This window comes from Mauremys reevesii, unplaced genomic scaffold (genome assembly GCF_016161935.1).
Source record: "Mauremys reevesii isolate NIE-2019 unplaced genomic scaffold, ASM1616193v1 Contig32, whole genome shotgun sequence".
Classification (NCBI taxonomy): domain Eukaryota; kingdom Metazoa; phylum Chordata; order Testudines; family Geoemydidae; genus Mauremys; species Mauremys reevesii.
Window position 1 is genome coordinate 104,245 of NW_024100843.1, and position 8,392 is coordinate 112,636.

General features: G+C 50.8%; 1 pseudogene; it reads right to left on the reverse strand.

The window, feature by feature from the left end:
* LOC120393807 overlaps positions 1–8,108 on the reverse strand; it is a 55,816-nt pseudogene extending 47,708 nt beyond the window's left edge.
* Positions 8,109–8,392: the final 284 nt, after the last annotated feature.

Here is an 8,392-nt window from a genome sequence, read left to right on the forward strand (position 1 = left end):
GGTGACATGGTCACATGTCCCTGTGAGACCCCAGGCTCCGTACTTTATGGGCTAGCCCCCCCCCCAGGAAGACTTACAGGAAAACAAAACCATTCACAACTAGTTCTAGTTCAATGGAGCCATCCAGTTCCTGAAATACTATTAATGTAGTATGACTACATTAGCAAAACAAATGTATACCTCATATTTCTAACTTCAGACACAGAAATGATACATGCATACAAATAGGGTTAACACATTCAGTAGATTGCTGCTCTCCTAGCCCCCACCCCAGAGCTGCCACAGCTGGGGAGAGGCACCTCTCCCTTGGCCCCGGGCTGCTGCACAAAGAGAGGGCTGCCGCAGCCTGTACCCCCTCATCCCTGGACCCACCCCAGAGCCTGCACCCCCCAACAGGAGTCCTCTCTCCCCACACCCCTACCCTCTGCCCCAGTCCTGAGGCTCCTCCTGCAGCCCAAACCCCTTAGCCCCAACCTCACCCCAGAGCCCGCACCCCCTGCTGGAGCCCTCACCCCCAACACTCCAACCCTCTGCCTCAGCCCTGAGTCCCCTCCCATACTCTGAACACCTCGGCCCCTCCCCTATCACATATCACCTCCTTATTAGTGCACGTAACAAAATTCATTCTGCATATGGATATAAAAAATTAGAGGGAACATTGCTTCAGCAACTCAGTCATCTAGCTAAACCAGTGGTTCTCAAGCTATTTACCATTGTGGGCCACAATGCAGCTCTCTCTGTGTTATGTGGGCTGCATCCACCCAACATATGTACCACCTGAATGCCCCGGGGATGTCACATGAGCCACAGCTTCATGCTGATTGGGCTGCAAGTGGGCCACGGGCCGTGGGTTCAGAACCAATGAGCTAAACCTTCTAGATCTATGAATTCATGGTAACTTTGGGGAATAAACAGCAGAGCTCTGCTAGACTCTGTAATTTAAATGAAACACATCAAGAGACTTTCCTGAAGGTCCCATCTCACCCCATGAAGGCCCATTCTCACATTCTTCTCCTTTGTAGATGAATGAATCTGAGAAACTCAGACGCATGTTATTTCTCCTCCTGCACAGCAGGAAAGTCACAAATAAATCGTCATCCTAAGGCCAAGGTCAAGACATTGCATTTCCAACCTCATGGAGACCATTATTGCTCCTGAATGTATCCATTTTATTAAATAACGTTCTATCAAGTAGAAATGAAAAGTTGGACCCTATCGCTGTACTGGAAGATAGGGATAGGGTCCAGAGCAACCTAGACAAACTGGAGGATTGAGTCAAAAGAAATCAGATGAGGTTCAACAAGGACAAGTGCAGAGTCCTGCACTTAGGATGGAAGAATCCCATTCACTGTTACAGACTGGGGACCGACTGGCTAAGCAGCAGTTCTGCAGAAAGGGACCTGGGGATTACAGGGGACGAGAAGCTGGATATGAGTCAGCAGTGTGCCCTTGTTGCCAAGAAGGCTAATAACATATGAGCTTCATTAGTAGGAGCATTGCCAGCAGATCAAGGGAAGTGATTACTCCCCTCTATTCGGCACTAGTGAGGTTACATCTGGAATATTGCGTCCAGTTTTGGTCCCCCCACTACAGAAGGGATGTGGACAAATTGGAGAGAGTCCAACGGAGGGCAACAAAAATGATTAAGGAGCTGGGGCACATGATTTATGAGAGGCTGAGGGATCTGGGCTTATTTAGTCTTCAGAGGAGAAGAATGAGGGAGGATTTGATAGCAGCCTTCGACTACCTGAAGAGGATGGAGCTCAGCTGTTCTCAGTGGTGGCAGATGACAGAACAAGGAGTAATGGTCTCAAGTTGCACTGGGGGAGGCCTAGGTTGGATATTAGGAAACACTATTTCACTAGGAGGATGGTGAAGCGCTGGAATGGGTTACCTAGGGAGGTGGTGGAAACTCCCTTAGAGGTTTTTAAGGCCCAGCTTGACAAAGCCCTGGCTGGGATGATTTCGTTGGGGTTGGTCCTGCTTCAAGCAGGGGATTGGAGTCTAAGTTCTCTCAGCTGCGCAGTCACACAGCAGCTATAAAGGGCCCATGTAGCAAGGGCCTGGAGAGCGGAGAGGTAGGTGGGAGGGGAGTCAGTTGGGGCATGAAGGGCTGCTGCAGGCCTCTCTCCCAGCCCCGGAGCTCGCTGCTGTCAGTGGGGGCAGAGAGACCCCTTCCCCCAGAGCTCCATGTTGCCAGTGCCTAGCAGGGAGAGAGAGGCCCCTTCCCGTGGAGCACCGTGCTGCTGGTGGGGAGACAGCTTGATGGAGTCCTCTGGCCTGAGTCCCGGCACAGCCTGTCTCCACCCAGGGCCAGATTAGCTCTTCTGGGGGTCCAGAGCTATTAGATTTTGTGGACCCCCTAAGCTCCAGGGTGTGGTGAAAAATGCAGGGTTCAGAGTGCAGGGGGGTGAGGGGAGCTGCAGGTTGAGGCAAGGGAGTGGGTGCAGAAGGTGGTGAGGGTGCCGACTGAGGGTGCAGGCTCTGGAGTAGGGCTGGGGATGAGGGGTTTGGAATGCGGGAGGGGGCTCAGGGCAGGAGGTTGGGATGTGATTAACACTTAGGAAACTAAAAAACCAAACAAATAGAAAACATCACTTTGACAATTTAAGACCATAAAATGGAACAGAAGAACTAGCAATATGTAAATAAGACATTTGATTTAAATTAAAACAAAACAAAACTATATTTAAATGTCATAATTTAAACAAACATTTTAGTTGCGATTTTTAGCCACCCTAAGCAGAGGAGCCCCCAAAGGGTGCTGATGAAAATCTGGGCAGGTTGGAGAAACACCAAAACAAAATCAAGACCTGTTGCTTGAAAACACAAGGCAAAGGAGAAAGTAACAACACTCAAGACAACCAAATTAAGAAGAGAAAATTACTCTTGCCTTTTGTTGAAAGCAACCGGAGCAGAAAGAGTAGGTGAAAGACAGACTGCAAGGGATAGAGGAGAGTTGGGAAAGTGAGAGGTAAAGGCCATGTGGTCCCAATACAACAGTCTCTTTGATCCTATATAAAACATACATGAATTGAAAATTATACATCTGGGCTTTAATGGAATTTCTATACAGACAGGATCTGAAAGCAAGCCAATTTAACACACATTCTGAAACTGGGGCTGAACAGTTTATAGTTTCTGGTAAATCTAATGTGGTTGGTGTATTTATATATTTTTATCGTCAGTCAACACCCTCATTCGCCCCTGCCCCGCACCCCAATCCTCTGCACCAGCCCTGAGCCTCCTCCTGCCCCCTGAATCCCTCATCCCCAGCCGCACCCCAGAGCCCTCAGCCCCACACCCCAACCCTCTGCCCTAGCCTGGAACCCCCCCCGCCACACACATTGATCAAACCCCTCAGCCCCACCCCACTAATTTTGACATTTACCCCAATATGGAGGTGATCTGTCACACAGCACCTCCATGTTGGTGTCACATAACAAGATTCATTCCGCACACGAGTGGTAAAAATTAGAGGGACACTGGAACTTGGACTAGACACTTCCTGAGGTCTTTTCAACCCTAATCCTCAATGAGTCTGTGACGCTAAATTGCAAAGAGTAAGAAAATCGGACTGTAGCTGCACGGCAGCCGAATTCTATTCTGTGTTGATGCTTACACCAGGCTCATCCCCACAGTATGTGAGCACCTTCTAGTGGTGCTGTAAAGCAACCTTCTGTCACATGTCTGTTCTCTCATCATTTCCTGGGGGAGAAGTGTGTGCAGGGGAGAGTTCTATTATGGTAGCTTTTGTTTGTGGCGACAAGTACATGTGTCGATATGTATTTATACTACAGAAGGCAAAGTCTAAGAAATGTGGCTTACATCTGGAGCAGAAGGTGGTCAGGTTGGTGATGGTCTTTAGCTCCTGGGGGAGTTCATTCCACTGTCTGAGTCTGGCCACCAAGGCAGTTTTGTCTCCGCACAAATAAACTTTACCCTTATTGTGGTCAGTTTCAATGTGCCAGAGTTGCAAAGTTGCTGTCTATGGTCTTCTTCACAGAGCTTTAGGAAGTGTTTTAAATAACCCAGGCCCAGGCCATGCAGCACCTTGAAGACAAGGACCAAGATCTTGAACATAATTTGATATTCTGGGGCAGGCCATGTAGGGAGTGGAGGACAGGCATATGCTCACAGGAGCTTGTGTTGCAGAGAAGATGCACTGCAGCGTTCTGTACTAGCTGAAGGTCCCTCGGCACTGATGGTTACATGGCCAGGCAGATCACATTGCTGCAGCCCTGCTGAGAGGTGACAAAGCTGTAAGTAACTGAGGCTGGATTTTTGTCTGCCTGCAGGTAACAGCATCTCCTAGCCAAGGGGAGATGATAGAGAACATTACTTGCAGATGCTGCTATGTGAGAGCTTAGTGTCAACGAGGAATCCAACATGCTCCTTGACTATGGCCTGAACTGACAAATGTGGGGAATTAACTTAAATGTAGGCATTGATCAGAAGCTGTTCAGAGCTTCTTGAAAGATCATAAACCAATCCCATCCCAGCCTCTTGTTCTACACGACTCTGTCCCCAGAATGTGGTTTTATTCTCTGCTTTAGAACCATTGCATATCCCCATTACACAGCCACTCCAGCCTGGCCTGATGCTCTGAGATTCACAGGAACTGGCAGAGACGTTATTCATTTGGCCCTTCCCTAGTCAGGGCACTTTAAAGATTTCTTGCCTGTGTGGCTTCTCTGATGTTTAGAAAGGTGTGAGCTACATCGGTATGTTTTCCCACAGGTCAGGCATTTATAGGGTTTCTCTCCTGTGTGTGTTCTCTGATGTACATTAAGGTCTGGGCGCCTCCTGAAGCTTTTCCCACAATCACAGCATTTGAAGGGCTTCTCTCCTGTGTGTATCTTCCGATGACCGTTAAAGGTTGTGATGCTACTGAAGCTTTTCCCGCACTCAGGGCATTTATAAGGTTTCTCTCCAGTGTGTTTCCTCTGATGTGTGGTAAAAGCTGAACTGTATCGGAAGCTTTTCCCACAGGTCGTACATGTATAGGGTTTTTCTCCTGTGTGGATCCTCTGGTGTTGATTTAAAAGTGATTTATCACTGAAGCTTTTCCCACAGGTCAGGCATTTATAGGGCTTTTCTCCTGTGTGGATTCTCTGGTGTCTAACAAGTTGTGAGGGCTGGACAAAGCTGATCCCACACTTGGGGCACATATAGGGCTTCTCTCCTGTGTGGATTCTCTGATGGATAATGAGCCCAGCAGTGTCAGAGAAGTGTTTCCCACAGTCAGGGCATCCGTAGGGTCTCTCTCCCGTGTGCATTCTCTGATGTGAAACAAGGTGGTAGCCCTCCCTGAAGCTTTTCCCACACTCAGTGCATTTGAAGGGCTTCTCTCCTGTGTGCATCTTCTGATGCCTGTGAAAGTTTCCACTGCCACTGAATGTTTTTTGACACTCAGGACATTTATAAGGTTGCTCTCCAGTGTGTTTTCTCTGATGTGTAGCAAGGACTGAACTGTATCGGAAGCTTTTCCCACAGATCAAACATGTATAGGGTGTCTCTCCTGTGTGGATTCTCTGATGGTTAATGAGCGTAGTACTCTGAGAGAAGCTTTTCCCACACTCAGCACATCTATAGGGTTTTTTCTCCATGTGGATTGTCTGCTGAGTAATATGGGCTGAACTCCCAGGTAAGCTTTTCCCAGAGTCACCAAACATATTGGGTATCTCTCCAGTGGGGATTGTGAGCTGAGCAGTTTCTTTGATTTTTCCAACCCCTCTGCTCCGGTGAGCTGATTCACCCTGTCTCTGCCCTGGCTCTTTTCCCTGTTGCCCCTGTGGCCTGGGCTGGGTCTTACAAGTTTTTCCCATCCCCGATCACTGGGAAATAGTCACCTTGGATCTTCCCAAACTGTCCTATGTGGTTCCACCTGCTCCGGACTCCTAGCTGAGGGTTCTCCTCCTCGGTCTCACTCACCGTTCCATCACCTGCTGGGACAGAGAGATAATCTGGTTTGGAGTCACCCATTGAGATGCAGAAAAAAGGGGACATCACAAAGGGGAGTGGGAAAGGAGAAACAAACCGAACAATTGCCCCCAAATCCTTTCCCCAAGGAGAGAAAGAAGGGAACAATTCTGCTACCTCATTCCCATCTGAATATGGAGGAGAGTGTTTGTTTCTACATGGGCACACGGGACTGGTGAAAACTCAGGAGTGGCATTTCCCATGAGGGTGTAAAAAACAGTTTCTGAGCCACTTTTGCCAATTCCTTACCTCTGTGGGCACATCTCAGTATCTCTCTTTCCTCCTCTCCCTGGAGACTGGGGCCCCACAGCTCCTCCTTTCACTCCAGCCAGGAGATCACGTCAGGTCTGGAAACTGGAACTTCTACTTGGGGTCAAGAAAACAAATGAGCAACATCAAGTTAGGGCCCAGTCAGTTATCTCAATAAGTGGCCCGAGTTTCAAAAACGCTGAGCCTGCAACAGTGGGGTTTGGTTCTGAGTGTCCAGAGCTATTGATACCAGGCCACTTATTCCACTGCCTGAATATGGATTTGGAAATGTACTTTTAGGGTCCCGTAATTAAAGTTCCAGGCCTTGGTCATTTGATTATAGCACAGACTCTGTCCCTGCCACCAGGAATAAATCTGAGAGACATTTTCAAACCTGACCAGAAACAGTGATTTAAGAGTCAATGAGACCGCTCAGATGGCTAAAGACAAGCATGTGTGGAAGTGTTGGCAAAATCAGATCCTAACTTACCAAATGAAAGAAGAAATCAGTGTGCGTGCAGAACGGAGAGTTATTCAACCCTCAGAAAACACACACATCACAGAAGGGCAAATAAAATGATTAGGGGTTTGGAACGGGTCTCATCTGAGGAGAGATAAAAGAGGCTAGGACTTTTCAGCATGGAAAAGAGGAGACTTAGGGGGGTATGATAGAGGTGTATAAAGTCATGAGTGATGTGGAGAAAGTGAATAAGGAAAAGTTATTTACTTGTTCCCATAATACAAGAACTAGGGGCCACCAAATGAAATTAATGGGCAGCAGGTTTAAAACAAATAAAAAGTTCTTCTTCACACAGCCAATCTGTGGAACTCCTTGCTTGAGGAGGTTGTGAAGGCTAAGACTATAACAATGTTTAAAAGGGGACTGGATACATTCATGGTGGCTAAGTCCATAAATGGCTATTAGCCAGGATGGGTAAGAATGGTGTCCCTAGCCTCTGTTCGTCAGAGGATGGAGATGGATGGCAGGAGAGAGATCACTTGATCATTGCCTGTTAGGTTCACTCCCTCTGGGGCACCTGGCATTGGCCACTGTCGGTAGACAGATACTGGGCTGGATGGACCTTTGGTCTGACCAATCTTATTTTCTTATGTCATTTTTAACTAGAGTGGAGAGATAGGCATGTCTGACCTAGGAATTCTCTCTGTCTCATGTATAAAGTTACCAGCCTAAATCCTTCTGCTACTGAATTAGTTCAAAAGTTGATCACACTTTTTCATTCTGGAGAGAGACTTTCTACCCTGAAGATGAACAAAGGCGCAGCCCGACTAGCTCGGACCTGAGGTCCCTCTAGTCATTTCAGCACTTTGTACACCACTGAAAAGGATAAAATTGTGCAGCCGAAGAGCAGAGTCAAAGATGCCTCTTGGGGGGGGGATCCCCTGGCCTGTCCCCAGGGCTGCGCGTCCCCCAGCGGCGCGGGCACCAGGCAGGACCCGGCGGTTCCTCTCCCCGCCCCCATGCTCCCCCGGCCCGGCACTGCCCGGGGGGGGGGGCGGGAGCCGGGAACCCCCCCCCCCTTACTCTGCCCCTCGGGCGGGGGGACTCGGGCCCCGGCCCGGCTCCTGCAGGCGCTGGGGGGCGGAGCCCGGGGGGGTCGGAGCTCTGGGGCTCGCAGCCCCCCGGGAGCGGAGCTGGGGCGGGGAGGGGCCGTGGGGGCAGAGTCACTTCCCGGCCCCGCCCCCCCTCACCTGCAGGCTCGGCCGGGCCGGGCCGGGCTCGGGTCCCAATGGGGGCGGGGGCGGCAGCCTGTGGCCCCGGAAGTCCAGCCCCGGCTCCGCGGAGCCCGAGCGAGCCCGGCAGCTGGGAGCTCCCCGCGAGCGGCTAGTCAGGACGGGGCATGCGCAGTAACCGCTGCTGAAGCCGCTACCCCGGCTGCCCTCACTTGCCAGCCTCCCGCTCCCTGCAGCAGCCGCAAGGCGGCGCGGGGATGGGCGGGGCCGCCCAGGCCCGAGGCGGACCAAGCGGGAGGCCGGCGGGGCCGGGGGCTCCGGGCGGGGCGCGGCTCTGGGAGGACAGAAACTCCAGGGGAACTCTCCCTGCGGGGCGCGGGTGCCTCCTGCGGCGGGAGACGGGCTGGGGCGGCGGCTGCGCGAGCTGCTCCCGGGGCGGTTTGTAACCGTCGCTGCGCCCCGCCCCGCC